Source organism: Calliphora vicina, chromosome 4, assembly GCF_958450345.1.
Source record: "Calliphora vicina chromosome 4, idCalVici1.1, whole genome shotgun sequence".
In the NCBI taxonomy this organism is placed as follows: Eukaryota; Metazoa; Arthropoda; class Insecta; order Diptera; family Calliphoridae; genus Calliphora; species Calliphora vicina.
Genome location: NC_088783.1, coordinates 108,356,099 through 108,379,795, shown reverse-complemented (window position 1 = coordinate 108,379,795; position 23,697 = coordinate 108,356,099).

Sequence of the window (23,697 nt, the reverse complement as noted above, 5' to 3'; positions counted from 1 at the left end):
CGACTTAGTAATCTCTGTTACTGGATGGGATGACATAAAGATATCGGAAAGTATACAGACTGTTCTGAATATAACCACCAAGTGGTGCTTGGAAAGGGGGCTGACCATTAACCCAGCCAAGACAATTTTTGTATCATTTACAAAATGGAGAGTTATTAGACTTATAGAGCCTACATTGAATGTCTCATCTATAGGGTTTTCTAAGGAGGTAAAATATCTTGGTGTTACAGTTGATAGGACTCTCACTTGGAATTCTCATTTATCCAACACTATCAAAAAAGCTACAAGGGCAATAAATGCCTGCCAACGACTTTTTTGTAGATGGTGGGGGCCAAAACCGAAAATGCTTTAGTGGTATTTTGTTACGGTAACTAGACCAATTATAACATATGCTGCATTGGCATGGTGGAAAAAGGTAGAACAAGTGAAAGCGAGAGCATTACTTGACAAGGAATATCGCGTCATCTGTGTCTCTACTACTGGGTCCATGAGGACCTGTCCCACTCATGCTCTGGGTGCAATCCTACACATCCCACCCTTATATTTATTGGTAATGGAGGAAACCTATTGGAGTGCATCCAGACTACCAGGAATATTCCGTGAAATTCCGAGAGAACTGGTTGGGCACATGCGCATTCTAGGCATCTGAAAAAGATCCTAGTATTGCAATATCTGACTATATGTCACCAAGTATGGTCTCGGAAGTCCCTTAATGGCCCCAGTCTCTCATCAATGAGTTGGAGAAATGGCTGAGTAATTTTAAAATAAAAGTTAATGCTAGGAAATATTTAAATATTACATTCACTGCATGAATAGAATAAATAGTTGTCCTCCCATTACCGAGTATGATCATGTTAAGTATCTTGGAATACATTTCGACCCCCATCATACATGGGCCCATAATACAGAATCTAAAGTTAAGCAAATTAATTTAAACTCTGCTGAAATGCACTGGCAATTAGTTCACAGTCGGAATATTAACTGCTGTTCCATGGAATATTCGATGTTGAAATATCCTTTGGGATCTCAATAACCCTAGAATACAGGGGGATATGACGTTACTATAACTTGAGAGTCACAGAAACCTGAGAATAATGGAAACCAGAAAAGCACAACATTTATAACATTAGCAAATGTTTCAATTATTTTATCACTCACTGTTCATGAACATCCTTCATTCAATGTTTCCTGTCCACAAACAATTATTCATTCGTATATGTATGTGTATTTAAAATAATATATATTTTTTTTTTGGTATAAATCAATAAATAATTAAAATATACATAAATTGCTGTTGCTATCAAATTTCCTCTATTTTGCAACATCATTATTACTATTGTTGATTTTCCAATTTTCTTTCATTTCCGCACAATTTAAGCAAAAGATTAAAAAAATATTTCCTTTTTTTTTTCATATACAACATACATAATTTCTCTCATATAAAACATTTAAAATTATAATAACAAAAATAATTTTTGGGAAAATAACACAGGCGTATTGTTTAAAATAATTTCCACATACATATGAAGCAATGTGTAAATGCTTGATTTAGATGAAAAATATGAATGAATGTATGAATTTCATATGAGTATTTATTGCATTGGAGCAACCACAAAATATTTATACAAATTTTGTTATAAATTTAAATTTATTGTTATAAAGCAATTGTTTTCAAATGCTTAGCCCAGCCACCCCTGAGCTCGACTGTTTCCAGAAAAATGTTGATTGCGGAGTTATAATGGTTATTTATGTGTTTGGTGGTGAAAGCTGAAACTCTATAGTCCAGCATGGTAATTTAGTTGGATTCAGTTCTAACTAAAATAGATTTTTTTTTTAAATTTTAAATTTCAGTTTTGGTCCAGTTCTAGTTCAGTTCTAGTTCAGTTGTAGTTCAGTTCTAGTTCAGTTCTAGTTCAGTTCTAGTTCAGTTCTAGTTCAGTTCTAGTTCAGTTCTAGTTCAGTTCTAGTTCAGTTCTAGTTCAGTTCTAGTTCTGTTCTAGTTCTGTTCTAGTTCTGTTCTAGTTCAGTTCTAGTTCAGTTCTAGTTCAGTTCTAGTTCAGTTCTAGTTCAGTTCTAGTTCAGTTCTAGTTCAGTTCTAGTTCAGTTCTAGTTCAGTTCTAGTTCAGTTCTAGTTCAGTTCTAGTTCAGTTCTAGTTCAGTTCTAGTTCAGTTCTAGTTCAGTTCTAGTTCAGTTCTAGTTCAGTTCTAGTTCAGTTCTAGTTCAGTTCTAGTTCAGTTCTAGTTCAGTTCTAGTTCAGTTCTAGTTCAGTTCTAGTTCAGTTCTAGTTCAGTTCTAGTTCAGTTCTAGTTCAGTTCTAGTTCAGTTCTAGTTCAGTTCTAGTTCAGTTCTAGTTCAGTTCTAGTTCAGTTCTAGTTCAGTTCTAGTTCAGTTCTAGTTCAGTTCTAGTTCAGTTCTAGTTCAGTTCTAGTTCAGTTCTAGTTCAGTTCTAGTTCAGTTCTAGTTCAGTTCTAGTTCAGTTCTAGTTCAGTTCTAGTTCAGTTCTAGTTCAGTTCTAGTTCAGTTCTAGTTCAGTTCTAGTTCAGTTCTAGTTCAGTTCTAGTTCAGTTCTAGTTCAGTTCTAGTTCAGTTCTAGTTCAGTTCTAGTTCAGTTCTAGTTCAGTTCTAGTTCAGTTCTAGTTCAGTTCTAGTTCAGTTCTAGTTCAGTTCTAGTTCAAGTTCAGTTCTAGTTCAGTTCTAGTTCAGTTCTAGTTCAGTTCTAGTTCAGTTCTAGTTCAGTTCTAGTTCAGTTCTAGTTCAGTTCTAGTTCAGTTCTAGTTCAGTTCTAGTTCAGTTCTAGTTCAGTTCTAGTTCAGTTCTAGTTCAGTTCTAGTTCAGTTCTAGTTCAGTTCTAGTTCAGTTCTAGTTCAGTTCTAGTTCAGTTCTAGTTCAGTTCTAGTTCAGTTCTAGTTCAGTTCTAGTTCAGTTCTAGTTCAGTTCTAGTTCAGTTCTAGTTCAGTTCTAGTTCAGTTCTAGTTCAGTTCTAGTTCAGTTCTAGTTCAGTTCTAGTTCAGTTCTAGTTCAGTTCTAGTTCAGTTCTAGTTCAGTTCTAGTTCAGTTCTAGTTCAGTTCTAGTTCAGTTCTAGTTCAGTTCTAGTTCAGTTCTAGTTCAGTTCTAGTTCAGTTCTAGTTCAGTTCTAGTTCAGTTCTAGTTCAGTTCTAGTTCAGTTCTAGTTCAGTTCTAGTTCAGTTCTAGTTCAGTTCTAGTTCAGTTCTAGTTCAGTTCTAGTTCAGTTCTAGTTCAGTTCTAGTTCAGTTCTAGTTCAGTTCTAGTTCAGTTCTAGTTCAGTTCTAGTTCAGTTCTAGTTCAGTTCTAGTTCAGTTCTAGTTCAGTTCTAGTTCAGTTCTAGTTCAGTTCTAGTTCAGTTCTAGTTCAGTTCTAGTTCAGTTCTAGTTCAGTTCTAGTTCAGTTCTAGTTCAGTTCTAGTTCAGTTCTAGTTCAGTTCTAGTTCAGTTCTAGTTCAGTTCTAGTTCAGTTCTAGTTCAGTTCTAGTTCAGTTCTAGTTCAGTTCTAGTTCAGTTCTAGTTCAGTTCTAGTTCAGTTCTAGTTCAGTTCTAGTTCAGTTCTAGTTCAGTTCTAGTTCAGTTCTAGTTCAGTTCTAGTTCAGTTCTAGTTCAGTTCTAGTTCAGTTCTAGTTCAGTTCTAGTTCAGTTCTAGTTCAGTTCTAGTTCAGTTCTAGTTCAGTTCTAGTTCAGTTCTAGTTCAGTTCTAGTTCTAGTTCAGTTCTAGTTCAGTTCTAGTTCAGTTCTAGTTCAGTTCTAGTTCAGTTCTAGTTCAGTTCTAGTTCAGTTCTAGTTCAGTTCTAGTTCAGTTCTAGTTCAGTTCTAGTTCAGTTCTAGTTCAGTTCTAGTTCTAGTTCAGTTCTAGTTCAGTTCTAGTTCAGTTCTAGTTCAGTTCTAGTTCAGTTCTAGTTCAGTTCTAGTTCAGTTCTAGTTCAGTTCTAGTTCAGTTCTAGTTCAGTTCTAGTTCAGTTCTAGTTCAGTTCTAGTTCAGTTCTAGTTCAGTTCTAGTTCAGTTCTAGTTCAGTTCTAGTTCAGTTCTAGTTCAGTTCTAGTTCAGTTCTAGTTCAGTTCTAGTTCAGTTCTAGTTCAGTTCTAGTTCAGTTCTAGTTCAGTTCTAGTTCAGTTCTAGTTCAGTTCTAGTTCAGTTCTAGTTCAGTTCTAGTTCAGTTCTAGTTCAGTTCTAGTTCAGTTCTAGTTCAGTTCTAGTTCAGTTCTAGTTCAGTTCTAGTTCTAGTTCAGGGTTTTGTTCAGTAGTGGAAATTGAGAACATACAGCCATGCAATGATCTGGAATTTGCTATTCTCTTTCCTAAACTCATGACTATATAAAGATTTATATCGCGAAATGGAACGATTGTGTCTTACACACTACCAGGCCAGGTATTTAGAATGAAGTGGTTTGGAAAATTTCCCTCAATCGCTTTATATTCCAGACCGTGCCCCGTCCGACTACTGCAACGGAGCAACCAGATTAACAAAACCAAATATTAGTTTCTTACAAAATAAAGGATTTCTTCACTCTTAAATCCATTTCAATTGAAAGTAATTTAATGTAGCAATTTCCTTAAGTCGACTTTGTTTGACCAAAAATATGCCACAATTATTTTGGCAAGTTTTTTTTTGTGTGTCTCTTTTATTGTTTTACAAATATTGAATGGATACTGATTTGTAAACTGTCATTATTTCAAATTGTATACGATTTATTTATGAATAATGTAAAGAAATTTTTAGTAGGAAATTAAAATATGAATGTTTTCTTTTTTGAACATGATGATGATGCGGTTGATTGATGATAGAGAGATGCTGAAATGTAAATGTTAAGGATTTTTGCAAACAAAATTATAACAAAAGTTTGAAAGCAAAATTGAAATGATAATTAAATTGTATAATATTAAAAAACTAGTTGACCGCCCCGCCCGGTAGCTATTTACTAATATTAGTTCTTCAAGTTTCTCCAACCAACATACACCTGCCTGTTCTTATTTATTTGCAAATAAAATATCTAAATTTGTACTGCATACTTTAGGGGGCTTTTTTACTACAGTTGACTGGACTCAAAAAACGAAATTTCCGAGCTTTACCTGGAACTTTTGAATTTTTTTCTTTACAAACCAGCTTCTGAAAATTTCGAATCGGATAAATGCTCCAGCCGTTCTCACGTGATGCCATTACATACATGGACCTTTTCATTTTTATATACATAGATATGAGAAACCATAGTTTAGCTAGTTCTTCCTAAATTATCACATTTCATTTGGGAATTTTCCATATATTGGGCGAATTATAAGCCTGTTTAACTCCTTCTAGTTTTCCAACAAACAACTGTTGTGCAGTTAGTTAAACTTAATGACAACTCAAACTCTCTGTAACCATTAAACCTGACAGAAACTAATACTTTTCGTCTGCTGCTTTACAAAAACAGAAACCAAAATAAGTTTGATATGCTCTCAACAATGCCACATTCTAAAGAATCTAAAAAGTAACCAAAAAATCCCCAAAAAAACCAAACATCATTAATTCTCTTTGCTCTATAGAAATGTTTTTCTTTGTAAAATAGTTTCATTCTTGTATTTTTACAAATCATGCTATGCTGCATTTTTTTCTTATTTCTCAAATGCAAAAATGTCTTTCACCGAACTTGGGATATTTCTTTTTGATACTTCCTGGTTTTGTTCCTTTGCTGTATGCTTACAATTCTTCTAACAATGAAACATTTTTCTTACATTCTTTTAATAATAATTCCATCATGAAAAAAAATGATAAATGATTTTTCGCAAAAGCTTCATTTAGCAACAGTTTTTTAGGAAGATTTTTTTTTTCTTTAATTATTTTGTTGCAAATATATACTGAAATAAAGAAAAATTCATGATTTATAGCAACACGCAACAATAAGTTGGAAAAAAATCTTAGTTTTTGGAGTGTCATGAGTACAAAATAGAAGTGTTTGATTTTTAAATGCAACACAATGTAATTTGTGCATGTTGCAAAAGATATTTTTCTTTTTATACTATTGGGTGCTGTAACTTTAAGAAAAACATGATTTATTTAACAGAATTTTTAAAGATTAAATAAAAGAGTTTTGGTTAAAGAGAGAATAAAGCATGCAATATTAGATGCAGTCATTTGCTTTAGTTTCAAACATGATATTTAAATTTAACATCAATCCCAGTATCAGTATTTTTGTCCTCAAACGAACTGTACATTAATTATTCTTCTACAGATCTTACATTTCTAGAATATACCATTTGATAATGCTCTTAGTATTTTTTACGTAGACGTTATAATTTTGCTGAACATGGAGGGAACTGATCTGACTTAACATTGTAACCCAAGAGAAGTTATTAACCTTATAATCGTCTTAGGATGAAAATTTACCATTTTTAGCAGGTTATTGCATGGTAAATGACTGACTCAATACCCAGCATAAACTTGGTAATGACTTGCTTTTCAATGACTTCTTCATACCGTATGCACTACTTTGAAATAGTTTGGTAATGGCTGACATTTAATCTGATATATGTGGCATTTCGTGTCAAGTGAACCAACTTTTGAAATCGATGTCTTCCGATCGGGATGAAATTTGCACCAAGGTGAAAAAAGTCAAAAATTCTATGTTTCAAGTTACAAAATATTTATTTTGATAGATATCCCACTCGCATCCCACTAACCGACCAAATAGTTCTTCAAGGAAAATATCTAAGCTTTATTTTAAGAAGAAAAAAAGATTCTATTTTGAAAAAAAGGTCAAAAAAGTTTTTGATTTCGGAAAAGAAATATTCAAAATTTTTTATTTTTTTTAATATTTTTTTTTGAAAGATTCAAAAGAAGGAGCTATCTAAATTAAGTTGTATGGATAAGAAAAGCCACCTGCTTGGCCAAAATGTAAAATTTTGACCCCCTCTAAGTCAGAGAGGTCCCGACCGATCTGGTTGAAAAATTGTTTCTAAATTACTATCCAATAGAACTAACCTTGGTGCAAATTTTATCCCGATCGGAAGACATCGCTTTCAAAAGTTGGTTTACTTGACACGAAATGCCCCATATATTACTTTTTTTACCAAATTCATAATTAAATCTTTAAAAAACTCATTATAAACCTTGGATTGATTACATTTTTATACCCGTTTGTCATTCCGTTTGTAATTTCTACATTTTTCATTTCCGACCCTATAAAGTATATATATTCTGGATCCTTATAGATAGCGGAGTCGATTAAGCCATGTCCGTCTGTCTGTCTGTCTGTCTGTTGAAATCAATTTTCTGAAGACCCCAGATATCCTCGGGATCCAAATCTTCAATAATTCTGTCAGACATGCTTTCGAGAAGTTTGCTATTTAAAATCAGCAAAATCGGTCCATAAATAACGGAGATATGAGCAAAAAACCGGGACAACCTCGATTTTTGACCTATTATTGATCTACATATATATGGATTACTAAAGGTAGGATCACACGATTGCCGCAATGAACCAATTTAATACAATTTTTATTGTGCTGAATTGGGGCCCAATAAAGAAATTGTCCCAATCAAATTCTCTGCAGTCACATGATTGTTTCATTTTATATAAATTTGATTGTCGTAAATTGGCGCAAAGCGATTTAGTGGCAATAATTGTCGCATTTCAGTCACACGATTGTTCTAGTTTACGGCAACTCAGAGAAACAGCTGTTGTGCTAGATTTTAAATTTTGTTTTGTTTACATAAATGTAAAAACAATGTATTTTTGAAAAAAATTTTTGTTAAATAAAAAAAGAAAATTGCGTCGGCCTTAATTATCATATAAAAAAATTAATAAAGAAATGTTAAAAGATGTATGTGGGTCAGAGAGTGGCTGACAAAAACCATATTTCATTTACAAAAATTAATATTGGCGCTAATTGTCTTCTTTGATTGCCGCACTAGAACACAATAAATATTGGTGTATTTTTAACTTTTTTATTGGTGCATGTTGACTATCAAGCATTCACATGATTGCCGTACCAGGGTTGCATTTGATTGGGCCAAATAAGCACAATATTGTTGTGGTTTGACATATGAGCCAATAAGTTGTGAAATCACACGATTGACGTATAAAATAGACCAATAATTGGTGCATTGCGGCAATCGTGTGATCCTACCTTAAGTCATTAATATAGTCAATATGCATATCTAATGATAGATATTCAAAATCCATTGCAACGATGTAGATAAGGCTATAGTAAGTTGGACCTACAATGGGTCAAAATCGGGAAAAATATTTTTTAACCCGAATTTTTTTTATCAACAAATTTTTTTGTTATAAATTTTTAAAAAAAAAAAAATTTAAAAACTAAAAAAAAATTTGGAAGAAAAATTTAAAAAAAAAATTTAAAAAAAAAATTAAAAAACAATTTCGAAAAAAAAAAATTTGAAAAACAATTGAAAAAAAAAAATTTGTTTACCTAAAAATATTTAAAAAAAATTATTTTTAAGTATAATTTGGTGAAGGGTATGTAAGATTCGGCACAGCCGAATATAGATCTCCTACTTGTTGTTAATTCAAATTGATGTAAAATATTTTTTCTTCACTTAATTTTTTAATCTCTTACCATATCAATGAATAATAATTTTTAAATACAATTTGAAAGTCAGCTCGTAATCGCTATTTAGCATATATAACATCTGTATTGAACAATTACTCTCTTCGGTGATAGATTAGGAAAAGACAAGTCAATTTTGAAAAATCCGTGAATTTTTTAATTTCCCATATTTTAGCTGCAAGAGCAATACTGCTGCAGTCAACAGATATCTATCAGTTAACTCCTGTCTAAATCTGAACAACCTGCGTCATTTAGTTTGTGTTTGACAGACATTGATAGCTGTCTACATTAGCTGGAAAGACATTTGACTCCAATAATGAATGCATCTCACCAAAAATACATATTTTGATGACCTCGACTAAGCTTTTTTTGGAAGGGATACAAAAATTGTAGAAACGTTGGACAAAGCTCTTAGAGCTTAAAGAAGACTATAACATGATTTTTTATCCAAAAACCTGTTTCATTCAAAAATTCAAGGACTTGTTGACTTTAAAATTCTTTCCCGACACCAAACGAAACCAGCTACATTATTCTCCTCCAAGCAGTGTATTGAATGGCAAAAATTCTCCCAGAAAAATGTCATTAGGACTTTAGTTGAATGTCAATTGCAAAGTCCATTCTATTTTATGGTTTTTTTACGAATAAATCTGGTATTTCTAAACCGCTTGTCTGATCGGGATAAATACGTGGGCGTAGCCAAGGAGTAATTCGAGTTATTAAAATGGGTACCTTTGACATGTAACATTTTTAAACACGTGCAATTTTTTTTGTTTCCGTGTACTACAGGCTTAACGCTTTCCAAAAATATAAAAATCTTTGAAATCGGATGGGAAACAAAAAAGTTGCACTTGTTTAAAAATCTTAAATGTCGAAAGTACCCTACTTTGAGCCCCCATAGCGCCGCCCCTGCAGCATTTGTAGGACCCATTTTAATAACTAAAACTCGAATACTCCTAGGCTACGTCAACCGGCCATTTAGAAATGCCAGATTTATTTCCCAAAAATTTTGATTCTGCTCCACTGAATGCTGTGATTGAATTTGTCAGAAGTATGAGATGGTTTCTAAAGGAAGCCTAGACTTTAATGAATTAACTTGCAAAAGCTTGGTTCAATTCTGTTCTAAATAGTATGCAACTCTGTACGGTTAAATTCAGCATGACTAGACTGTGAACTTCATCCAAATCGAACAATTTCTACCATATTTATATCATATATAAAACGTGTCCATTAGAGTGGGTCGATTTTTTCACGAAAAATCGTATAGCATAAATGCATTCTACGGAAAATTCTAAGAAATTTTCCCCAAGGAACCATAGGTCTAAAATCAAATCCTGTCTTGCGCATTTCGTCTTTTATCCAATGATATTTCAATATAATTTTTTTTTAATAGTTTTTTTATTGGATAAAAGACGAAATGCGCAAGATAGGATTTGATTTTAGAACTATGGTTTCTTGAGGAAAATTTCTTAGAATTTTCCGTAGACTGCGTTTCTGCTATACGATTTTTTAACTTTTTGATGCTCCATACAAATCGACCCGGCCTAATGTCCATTTATATTTTTGTTAGTATGTTGGATTTAAAATTTCTGCTTAACCTTGTCATCATTGTACCCAAACTCTATCGATAGTGAATATCTCATTAAAAAGATAAGGGCAAATTGTAATACAGTTGCTGCCATAGTTGTTCATTTACAAATGCAATTAAAATCCTGTTACTGAAATTTAATAAACACATACCAATTAAACCATTAAATTCAATAATAGTGCTACAATGTTTGTATGGAATTTAAATAAATCTGTTACAAAAGTAATAAAAAAACAGCAAACAGCTTTCCAATATCCTTGCAAGCAGACACCATGTAGACAACCTTAAACAAGGCCCACAATTTCCTTCCAACAGATGCAAATGCTGGTGGTACAGGACTCCAAGGGAACGTTGCTGTAAATATTTATTTACGAAATTCAATTAAATTTTTTTTTTAATGTCGCTTAACTATATGTGTACGTTTTTTGTGATGACGTTGTTAACTTCCTTTAATAAGTAAATAATGCAACATGAATTTCATTAATGTATATTTTGTGTAAAAGCCTAAAGATTGTTTTAATGAAAAAAAAAAACAACGGGAAGAAAAAGTACAGGATGTTTTTCATAATGTAGTTGTACACATCACAATGACTGCTTGCCTTGTTTTTATGTTTCTGTTTTTATTTCATTTTGCAAAATTTTTACTCAATTATTCCACTACAATGCTGTAAAAGCTTATGGGTTTATGCGGAAATATTACTTCGTTTTGTTTGTGTTGTTTTGCCATTTTTCGATATTTCCAAAAAAAAACAAAGAAAAAAATCAAACAAGCACAACATGCGAAAAAAGGAACAGGATACAGTTTCGTTTGTAATACACTCGACGGGACATTTAAAAAACAATTTTTGCCAAGCAAAAATGAACAAATAGAAGTGAATATATTTACAACTGAAATGACTTTACGCGATATGTAAATTTTCTTTTATTTCGATTTTCATGCTCTGCTTTATTTGCTGGCTGGGCTGTTTTTTTCCAGGGTTTGAAATATATTGTAATTGAAGGTAAGGAAATAAAGTTTGGGGATTATAACATTCTAGCTTAAAGCTTTTTTTCTCTTTAAGTTTTTTTTTTTTTTTAAGAAAGTTCCAGAAATTCCAAAATTTTTATTGCTGCTTTTGCTAGCTTAGCATTATTTCGTGCCCTGCCATTATGGGTAGGTACTTGTTTTAAAAATATTTCAGCACTTATTGTGTTTCACTTGTTTTTGTTAATAAACAATTTTCCAACAATTGTTATTCATTTGCAGCTTTAAAAGTTGTTTATGAGTGCATGTGTTTGTGTGTAGGAGACTGTGTGTTTCTGTGTTTTTTTTAACGTTTTTTTCCACCCTCTTAACAAAAAACATATGCAAGATCTGGCTATAAATTCTATATTGTGGTCAATATGCCAGCAAAAACATAATGCACAATGGAAAGCATCAAGGCGATAAAGAATAGAAAAATATTTAAAATGAAAGCTTGAAAAGCTCTATAAAGATTTAAAAAAAGCTGTTTTAAAAGCTATTTCTTTCAGGCAAAAACACAGTAAAGCTCCAAAGTAAAGCTCCAAGGTGATAAAAAAATAAAAGTTTTCAAACGAAAGTTTCAAAAGCACTATAGAGATTTAAAAAATGCTTTTTTAAAAGCTATGTGTAGCAGGCAAAAACATAGTGCAGAAAGTAAAGCGCAAAGGCGATAAAAAAGGAAAAACAATCTAACGTAAGCTTCGAAAGCTCTATAAAGAATTAAGAAAAGCTTTTTTTATATATTGTGGTGAATATGCCAGCAAAAATATAATGAACAACGGAATGCATCAAGGCTATAAACAACAGTTAAGTATTCCAAACGAAAGCTTCAAAAGCTCTATAGGGAATTAAGAAAAGCTTTTTTATAAGCTATTTCACTCTGGAAAAAACACAATGCACAACGGAAGCCATCAAGACGATGAATATAGTAAAATAGTTCGAAAAAAAGCTTCAAAAGCTCCATAGAGATTTAAGTAAAGCTTGAAAAGCTATTTCAGTCATTCAAAAACACAGTGCAGAAAGTAAAGTCTCAAGGCGATAAAAAAATCAAAATGTATCAAATGAAAGCTTTGAAAGCTCTTAAAAAACTTTCAAAAGCCGAGACAATAAAAAAGTAAAAGATTTCAAACGAAAGATTTAACTTCTATCAGGCAAAAATATTGTCCACAGAGCAAAGCGCCAAGGCGATAAATAATAGATTTCAAAAGAAAACTTTAAAAGCACTATAGAGATTTAAGAAAAGCTTTTCAAACACAGTGCAGAAAGTAAAGTGTCAAGGCAATAGAAAACTAAAAGATTTCAAACGAAACCTTTTTAAGCACTACAGAGATTTAAGAAAAGCTTTTTCAAAAGCTATTTTTTCTGGAAAAAACACAATGCACAACGAAAGCCTTCAATACTATAAAAAAGTAAAAGATTGCAAACTAAAGCTTTAGAATTACGCTAGAGATTTAAGAAAAGCTTTTTTAAAATCTATTTCTGTCAGGCAAAAACATGGCGCAGAATGTAAAGAGACAATGCGATAAAAAAGTAAAAGATTTCAAACGAAAGCTTCAAAAGCCCTATAGAGAATTAAGAATAGCTTCTTTAAATGTTATTTCTTTCTGGAAAAAACACAATGTACAACGGAATGTGTCAAGACTGTAAAAATTTAAAGATTTCAAACGAAAGTTTCAAAAGCTCTATAGAGATTTAAGAAAAGCAAAAGCTTTAAAAGCGTTACATATATTTAAGTAAAGCTTTTTCTGTCAGCAAAAATACAGTACCCAAAATGAAGCGTCAAAAGTAACAGATTTCAAACGAAAGCATTTAAAGCTCTAGAAAAGCTTTTTTAAAACATATGTCTTTCTGTCAAAAAACACAGTACAAAAAGGCGAAAGGTCAAGGAAAAACATCAAGGCGATAAAACAATTATGAAACAATTATGAATAAAAAAGTAAAAGATTTCAAACGAAAGCTTCAAAAGCCCTAAAGAGAATTAAGAAAAGCTTCTTTAAATGCTATTTCTTTCTGGAAAAAACACAATGTACAACGGAATGTGTCAAGACTGTAAAAATTTAAAGATTTCAAACGAAAGCTTCAAAAGCTCTATAGAGATTTAAGAAAAGCGAAAGCTATAGAAGCACTATAGATATTTAAGTAAAGCTTTTTCTGTCAGCAAATATACAGTACCCAAAATGAAGCGTCAAAAGTAACAGATTTCAAACGAAAGCATTTAAAGCTCTAGAAAAGCTTTTTTAAAACATATGCCTTTCTGCCAAAAACACAGAACAAAAAGGAAAACGTCAAGGCGATAAGAAAAAGTAAAATATTTCAAATGAAATTTTCAAAATCACCAAAGAGATGTAGACAAAGCTTTTTTTGGGTTATTTATTTCATTCTATAATATCAATGTGTGTAGTTTTTTGAGTCATGGAAATATAGCCATATATGGGCACCACTACGTGATAAAAGACTCGTGTCTCCCAGTTTTGCCCAAATACATGCACTTTTTTTATGGGCCCCCAAAGATTTGGGGCCTAGGTGTCATTTTAGCATAAAAGTGATCATTTTCTCAGGCTCATATCTTGCAAACAGTTCGGAATTTTGATTTTCTCTCTGAGGCAAAGTTGTAGTCCTTGTTTTAAAGAAAAGTGAAATTTGGTTTACTCTCTGAGGAATTTTGATTTACACTATAAGGCAAAGTTGTAGCCCTTGTCAAAAAGAACAAAAATTGTGAACATATAAAATCAAAAAAAAAACTTTATCTTTATCAAAATCGCAAAAAACTCAGAGACTAAATCAAAATTCCGAACTGTTTGCAAATTATGAGCCTGAGAAAATGATCACTTTTTGCGAAAATGACACCAAGGCTCCAAATCTTTGGGGGCCCATAAAAAAAACTGCATGAATTTGGGCAAAACTGGGAGATACTGGTCTTTGGTTTTGGTCTTTTATCACGTAGTGGAGTTTTTTCGTGTTGTACTGTGTATGTTCATTTAACCATATTTAAAACATTTTAATGTCAACCGCCTTTATTCTGTTCCTACTTGCTTCCCCTTTGGAACCAACATTTAAAAACATTTTAACGCTAACCGCTTTAATTCTGTTCCTACTTGCTTCCCCTTTGGAACCAACATAAAACTGATTTTTTCACCAACCAGAAAAACAAAACCCAACCCGGCCCTTTATTAAAACATTTGTAGTAAAAAGAAATAAATATAAATTGCATAAAAAATAAACGAACTACATGTAGATGGAATTTGTGGTTATTATTGAGTAAAAATTCGCAACAGAAAAAACACTTTATAATTCATACACAATCAGCGGGGGGGTAAAGAACGTGAAAAATATATATTGTGAACCGATAAAGTTAAAAACAAGTAAGAGAGCTATAGTCGGCTGTGCCGAATTTAATATACCCTTTAGCAAACGATACTTTAAAATAATTTTTTGTTAAATATTTTTAGGTAAAGAAAATTAAATTTTTTAATTTTTTTTTCCAAATTGTTTTTGATTTTTTTTTTTAAAAAGATTTTTTTAATTTTTAAAAATTTTTTTTTTGAAAAAAGATTTAATGACAAAACAATTGTTTTATTGAAAACAAAATTCGGGTTAAAAATTTTTTTTTCCCGATTTCGACACAGTGTAGGTCCGAATTACTATGGCGTTGTATACGTTGTTGGAAATGTCTTTGAAATATCCATCATTAGATATCCTTATTGTGTATATTAATGACTAGTAATCCAGAATTATATCAAAAAACGAGGTCGATGTGTTTTTTTCCCATTCGTGGATCGATTTTCTCGATTTTTAATAGCAACTGAACCGGAACTATAGAGGATATATTGAGGTATGAACCAGGTAAGTAAGGCGGACAGACGGATATTGATCTTATGAGGTCGCAAATGTGTAGAAATTACAAACGGAATGACAAACTTAGATATACCCTCCTTGCCACTCATGGTGAAGGGTATAAAAAAAGAGAAACAGAAAAGAAAATTATTTAAACTTTGGCAGTAAGGTTGAATTTGCGATTTTGCAATTTCACAGAAAACATAAAACGTTATTTATATGAAACAATATAAAATTTATATGAAACAATTATGAATATTTGATACAAAAAAAAAAGATTGTATTTTTTAATAGCATGGGTTTTGGTCAAATTTAATGTAACTGGTGTTATTCTTGATGTTTCTCTAAAGGCTTAAAACTATTTCCTACAATATATCCCAAATACCCCACTCGGCCGTTCACCCACCTTTTTCACAAGTTGTTCTTGCTCTCCTTTCTCTACTGCATATTTTTGTGTACCCATGAAACTACTTTGTTGCTAGTTGTAGGAAGAAGGAAAATATCATACCAAAACCAGCCACAAACAGCTACCTTACAATGAAAGGTCATAGGTCGGCAATATTTCGTGTGATCGCATTCGTTTAGTTTAGAATTCTGTATACGCTGATTCATAGTGAGTCCTCAGAGAGAGAAATTATCCAATGCAGCCTTCATAATGGTGCTGATTCTTCATCTGCAAGACTGCTTTTGATTCTGTAAATAGTCCAGTTTCGTAGCTTGGCTTTGTTAAATTTGCAACTATGAGCACTTCCACCCGGACACCATAAGCTACATTGTGATTCACTTCAAGAGTTATATTCAGTTAAAAGTATACCATGCCTTAATAAGGAGACATAAGAAAAAAGAAAAAATTAAGTGTTTTAGAGATAGCTAAAGGAGAAACAAAAACAAGTAAGAAAGTATGTTCGGGCTTGACCCTACCCTACACTAAGTAAAAGTGTAAAAACATTTTTCTTTTAAAATTTCAATAATTTATATTTTTGAGTGATTTTTGGAAGTGGGCCTTATATGGGAGCTATGACCAATTATGGACTGATCACCATAAAATTAGGTCGTGTGATTTATGTCTATATTAAAGTTAACTATGTTGAATTTTGTGTGTTTACCAACATTTTTAAGCGATTTATGCACGTTAAAGTGATTTTCGGAAGCGGGTCTATATGGCAGCTATGACTAATTATGGACCGATCGTAACAAAATTTGGTGACATGAATTTTGTGTATATAAAACTTATTTGGAGCGGAATTTGTGGAGATAGATATATAAATTAAACATTTATGACCGATAAAGTCCAATTTCTGGAGGACATTTGTATGGGGGCTAGGTGAAATAATGGACCGATTACAGCCAGTTTCAATAGGCTTGGTCCTTGAGCCAAAAAAAACATATATATCAAATTTCATCGAAATATCTTCAAAATTGCGACCTGTACTCTGCGCACAAGGTTTACATGGACAGCCAGCCAGCCAGCCAGCCTGCCAGCCAGCCGACCAGACGGACGGACGGACATCGCTCAGAAAGTGATTCTAAGTCGATCGGTATACTTTAAGGTGGGTGTTAGACTAATATTTTTGGGCGTTACAAAAATCTGCACAAACGCATAATACCCTCCCCACTATGGTGGTGTAGGGTATAATTAAATTCTAAATCTGCGTAAAGTGGTTACAGATTTGAATTCTCCCTCTCCTTAAAATAGCTAACTTTTTTTTCTCAATTACTACTCTTGGGGGCATTTGGCTTCCACAAAGCATCTCCATCTTATACGATTAGTTTTTTTTCGCATATTCCCTTGTAATATTATACTATTTTATTGGAGTATCGAGCGTCTCCATGTACGACGTTACCATTAGATTCAGTTTTTTAATTTAATTTTGTGTCAGTTTCGTTAAACATTTGTTGTTGTTCCAGTTAAGTAGATGATTGGTCTGCTATAGCAGATCCTGCGATACATATACAATGTTGCCATAAGATTCATTCTGCGGTTATGTTTGCCTTGTATCAATTTCGTTAATTGGTTGTTGTTTCAGCTAAGAAGAATTCTGGTCTGCTGTAGCTAGTCTAGGATAATGGGGCTGCCTTCTTTCGTTGCCTAGAAACAATGCCCTCTGTGTATTTGGTGTAGTGGTGAGGAACCTCGCTAATCATTGATTCCTACCTTTTTTCCGAGAAGGGTGGTAGCGGTCTGTCTGTCTTACCTTTACCATGATGTTATCCTCTTTTTTATGGAGGGGTGCTCAGTTGGCTTCTTGGATGGATTGTTTAGAGGGGGGTTAATTTTTAAAAACCCTTAAACCATGATGAACATTTTTCGTCCTCTGCCAGGGATCGAGCCTATTGTGCTTGGTTTTGTAGGTAAGCACTTTAAATCCCGCCACTATTCTCCTGATAAAATCTAGTATATTACCAAATTTACAACCAAGTTCATCCAGAAATCTAGTTTACCTAGACATTTTAATCTATGACTCTGTAGTCTCTATTAGTCTCCAACTCTTCTACATCATCACACACTCTACAAAACTCTATACCATTTACCTTTATGGCTTTGGTTACCTTTGATTTCAGTTTTAGCCAAAAAGCTTTGGACACTTTACAATTCGCCCTACTATTCCAGGATTGGTTGTTAGTGTTATGGAATCGTTCAAAGTAATGACAAATAGGAGGAGTTACTCCCCTATCCCTAATACTATATGGTCCAGATCTGAGCCATGTCTGACCAGTTCATCTCTTACCTCATTTCCTTGTATGTTACAGTGCCCTGGTACCCAACACAATTGGTACACTAATTGAGTAGCTCTCTTGCAGTCAGAGCCTTAAGTTGCGCCTGACTGTCTACATAAATTGAGACTACAGACCTCTCTGCGACGTGTTCTTTTATCAACACCGTGGTTATCCATATCACGAAGATTTCTGCCTGGTAGACGCTACATTAGTCAGAGAGTCTTTATGACCATTTAATACTGTTGTCGACCATATAAACCCTGGACCTTGTTCCAGAGTCCATTTCGGATCCATCAGTCAAAACTGCACCCCCTTCGGATCCAATTCCTTCATCCCTACTGGTGAACTCTTCAGTGGGTGAGACACCGAAGTTAAAGGTCACGACCCTTGATACGATATGACCTGTCTCATAAAATATCTTAGTGTGACCTTCTTGCAATTACTAACGATGACTGCAATAGCATACGAAAGTTTCCTGCCGCCACACTCGCAACAGTATTCTCAATAGGTAGTAGGTTTAGGATTATATCCAAAGCCGACTGTGAGGTGCTGCCAATGCACATATTTGTTGAGTATAATTCTATACGCTCCCTCCAGACTGTACAATAATAAGTTATAATAGGAATTGCAACAGATGTACAAGGTGGAGCAAAAGTAAACTTCCGATGTTTTTTGGCTGTAATTAAAAAAAAATTAAAAACTTCTTTTCTTCTTGTGGATTATTTTTATTTGGTCTTTTAATTTTTTTTACATCAAGTCGAGAATATGATGTCATGTAAATGGCCGCCGCCACAGTGGATTATCATTTAAGCCCTTTTTATGGCATTTTCCATCACTTTGGCCAAAACTTCCGGCGATAGGTCCTCACATTCTTGACGGATATTGTCTTTAAGAGCTGCAAGAGTCTGAGGCTTGTTGACATAAACCCGCGACTTCAAAAAGCCCCACAAAAAGAAGTCTGAAGCGGTCAAATCAGGCGATCCTGCTGGCCAGTGCAAATCGCCAAAACGGGAGATTAGGCGCCCGGTAAATGCATCCTTCAGCATATCGGTTGTGGCACGTGCAGTGTGTGCCGTTGCACCGTCCTGTTGGAACCACATGTTTTCCAATCCCAATTCATCAAGTTGCGGCAAAAAGAACTCATTGATCATTGCTCTGTAGCGCTCACCATTCACAGTAACCGTTTGGCCCGCAACGTTTTCGAAGAAAAAAGGTCCGATGACTCCTCCAGCGAAAACAGCAGAAAACATACAGTGACTTTGAGCGGGTGTAATGGCTCTTCGTGGGTTACACGCGGATTTTCAGTGCCCCAGAAGCGTAAATGTTGCTTATTTACGTACCCGCTAAGATGGAAATGGGCCTCATCACTCATGATTATTTTTGCCAAAGTCACCGACGGATTATTGTTCAAATAAATAGTCAGCAATATTCCGTCTTCTGGAGCAGTGTAGCGTAACATTGTTTATTAACGTGTATTTCGCATGTGTTTACTACACAAATGTCAAAATAGAACTAACATTAGGGGCCAATCGCAAAATTTATAGCATTTGCTGATAGGAGGATTACTTTTGCGCCACCTTGTATATATATGCATATCCAATTTACCATACTTGATCTCAAGAAATGAGATATCATCTGCCACAACTGGTAGTGAAATCTCTGAGAAAGCTTTATACAGATTGAGAGAAATTATTACCGATCCCAAAGACACTAACTTTTGATGTTAGGTTTGCTTTAGCTATAATGGTTTCAGATAGGAAGGCTTACAGGTCATCTGGAAGCACCACCGATAAAATTCGGACTCCAAATATTTTACAAGTAATTTCTCTTTTTCTTCTAAACTTTAGAAAGTTCAGAACAATTTCATATTGGCTGATAATGTTCACGATTGCTTGCCATTTGCATTATAAAATCTTACACAGTATTACAGTGAAATGAAAGATATTTTTAAATATATTTAGTGATTGCCGTTAATTGCGACTGTCGGTTGTTATGATACCGCAATGAAATACACCTGACTAAACTGTCTCTAAATTCTTTAAAGATTTCTATTGTTCAAATACTTTATTAGTCTTTAAACAAAATCAATTCTAGCGATTAAACATATTTAATATTAAATTGTCATTTTGAAGGGTACATATCTGTTATTTATTCTCACATTAGTTATTGATCATTATAGTGTAATCAACAAAGATTAACTTTTAGCCTCAAAAGATGAGCAGTTCTTTTGGATCGGAATCCATAAGCTTCCAGAAAGGAGGGAAAAGATCACAGCTAACTATGGTCAAAACTTTGTCCAGGTGGTGAAGATTATTGCCGATGACTTCGTTTGTGATACCGCGAAGCTCATCAACATTATGACCTGTCGCCAAAATGTTGCTGTCGTCTAAATTAGTGATTACTTCCACATCCTGTGGGAGCACTGGGAGTTTATAGAGGTAGAAGTTAAACAGGAGCGGCGACAGGACCCCGTCCTGAGGGACTCCTGGTTTAACTCTACATGGTTTTGAGCATTTGTCTATAAACTCCACGAACGATTGCCTGCCACTCAGATAGTTCACTATCCATCTCTTCGTGTTGTTGGGCATTGTGGACAGCAGGATGTTCTGGAAGAGTGTGGTGTGACTGACAGAGTCGAAGGCCTTCTATAGGTCAAGTGCCACTAGGATAGTCCGTTCACAAGGCCTCTGCTGATTTAAGCCCTGTGAGATCTGAATAACTATGGCGGATAATGGTGTTGTGCTATGCATCTTACGGAATCCATGCTTGTGACTAGCTGCTGGTAGTTGACGGGTTAGCTGGGAGAGGAGAAGAGCTTCGAGTGTCTTCGCTACAGGTGACAGGAGGGAAATCGGCCTGTACGATAGTCTTTCGCTCGGAATTTTCCCAGGTTATAACAACGGGATCACTCGACCCATTTTCAAGACATCGGGTAATGTTAAGCTCCTTACGGACAGGTTAAAAATCATTGTCATGTACTATACTCCCCGCTTGCCTAGGTGTTTTAGCAGTAGCATGGATATTCCATCAGGTCCTATTGCCTTTGAAGGCTTAGCTGTGTTGATGGTTTCTACAACTTCAGTTAACATGTAAAATTGTGGTGTGTTCGAAACTGGAAGATCATGTAGTTTGCGGACAATACTTCTATTCGCCTTGTTTCTCTCGGGGTGCTCAATAAAATGTCGGCAAAAAGCACGCGCTACCGTTTAGGGTTGGATATTGTGGTTTCTGCAAACTTAATCGCGACCCTAACATCCTTCTTTGTCGGGTTGGAGAGAGACCGAACTGTAGAACACAACTTGCCAACTCCACAACTTAGGTTGCAGTTCTTCAAATGATCCAACCATTTGTTTCGCTTGTCCTCATTTACCAACCTGCTGATATCGCGGTTCAGCTGGGCGATCCTAGGGTCGGTAGGTTTGGTACTTCGGATGTCATCACGCTCATCTACGAGTCCCGCTGCTTCTGCTGTGAAGAGCGGTCGCACTACGGATATTCTTCCAGCGGGAATGAAGTGAGCGGCTGCTGCGGTGACGGTTTCGCGAAACTTCCTATCTGCTTTGTGTACGTAGGAGGGAATTTGTAAGCCCTTGAAGATGCGGTCGGTAAATTGTCTGAAGCCGTGTCAGTCTGCTTTCTTTTGCTTGATGTAAGTTCGGCGTTCAGAGACTATGAAATCGTTGAGTCTATCCAGAAAAACGATTATGGGTAAATGGTCTGATCCTAGAGAGATAACTGCACGCCAGCTTATGCAGTTAATCAGACTAGGACTCGATATGGCGAACTAGCGCAATTACCCATAATCCGTGTGGGGGCATCATCATTCAGTGTCATATTCTCTGGTCTTCCTCAAGACTTGAGTGCCAGACCTGGTGATGAGCGTTTAATTTCCCTAGGGCCAAACGTGTATCACCATCCAATAAGGTCCTAATGTCGGGATAGTAGCCTGTTGGACAACTGGCTACAGGCGGAATATAGACATTAAAGAGCTCGGAGTTGGAGCACCCGATCGGACTGCAATACCCTGAACTTCAAGATATTGGTCTTTAGAATTCAGTTCAAGAGAAAGAATAAATAAAACTTTGGATAAATGTATGTATATTGTACAAATATTTCAAAATAAATGCTACTAATTTGAAAAAGTACCACATTTTTAAGTTATACACCCATTACATTTAATAATCTCCTTTAAGTTTATGTAGAAGTATATGCCCAATTGGTATTTACACAGAGTATAACACCACAATTTCATTGCAATCCATGAAACCAATTCCCATCACTTATGAATAAATACCTACAAATTTCCCACCATCAACAAAACGAAGCTCTGTTTCAATGGTGCTGATGGTGATGATGAACTTCCATTAAAAAGCGAACAAGTACTTGTACTTATTTCACATTGCTGCATAAAATCCTGTGTGTATTTGGTTTTGGGTGCCAATGAGTCCTTTGCCCGTATAAAGAGGGTGTTGAAAATATGCTGATTTTCTTTACATTTTCAATATTTCGGCAGATGCATTTATGGAATGTGTGCTTTTCATTTAGCACTTTTTGCAGAAAAGAGACTATAAATGTCTCATCTGTATGTACATAGCTATGGTTGTGAGTATGTCCCTCTGTCCGTCCATTTGTCTGCCTGGTACTTGTGTTCATATATTGAAGTTATTATAACAACTCATTGATTTCAGAACAATTGCGCTTATTGTCAATTTTCACGGCTTTTAAACAAAAAAATAGAGTTTTCTCTCCTTTTTTGCAATTTTTTTTTTAACTAGTTGTGGGAGGGTGCTTGTGTTATACAAAACAATAAATATGGCTTCAATTATAAGACACAATAAAGAGTAAAATCTATTGTGATAATGGGGTAAACTGAAATTCCAATTGAACGGGGAATATTGTGCTATTTAATTGAGCTTTTATAATTGAACAAAGTGATCAGTAGAAGAACAAAGGACTTAACAAGTATGAGCAAATATGAACGAATATTCAACAGAAATTAATGAATATAATCAAAGGATAATTTGCCGAATTTATGATGGCAATTTTGAAAGAATTTATGGAAGCTAAAATAGAAGATTTAAAGACTATTTTGTATAAAATCTACAAAATTGAACAAATTTCCCTAACCAGGAAATTATTGTTTTATAATATTTTCATAGAAATTTAGATGAAATTTAGTTAATTTTAATGTGAATAACACATTTTTGGCAGATTTTTAAAAATTTCCCTGGATGGCGTATGTATTAGAAAGCTCTAGAATATACAAGCTTTGACAGTTAAAGAGCAATCTGGAGTGCAGATGGCAGTGTTAAAAAAAGTGGCAAATATCAACTGAGTGCCTTAAAGTGTGCTGTATTTTTCAAGTGAATTCGTGTATATTATAAAGTGTGTCTGTGTTTCTGCAAATTTATAAACGTGTATAAAAAACATTGAGTGACTATTTAATTCTTTGTTGTACATTTTAAATGTACAATTTTCAAACTACTAAACGGCTCTTATTTGCAATCAAAAGTATCCGGTTTATTTAAAGGAAATAAACCAACGTTTTGAAAAGGTTAAAAAGTAACAATATTACTAAATTTAATTATTTTCAATAAGAGAAATTAGGTTTCAACTAAATCTTTAAAATTTCCCTCCCAAATAAAAATTTTCCTTTTAGGGAAATTTTTGTTTTAAGATATATTTTAATTTATTTTCCAAATTTTTATTATATTCAATAATATTTTCAAAAATAATCAAAACTTCGGTAATATTTCAAAAATTTCCGAGTTAAAGAAAAATTATTTTTAAAGAAATTTTTATTTTACCATATTTTTCCATAAAATCTGCAAATGTTTATTATTTTTAAAGATGTCTCTTATAGGGACATTTTCCCAAAATTAATAAAATTAACAAAATTTCGGAAATATTTATAAATTTCCCTTGTTAAAGAAAATTTCCCTAAAAGGTAATTGCTAAATTTAATTATTTTTAAGAATATAAATTATGTTTCTAACTTC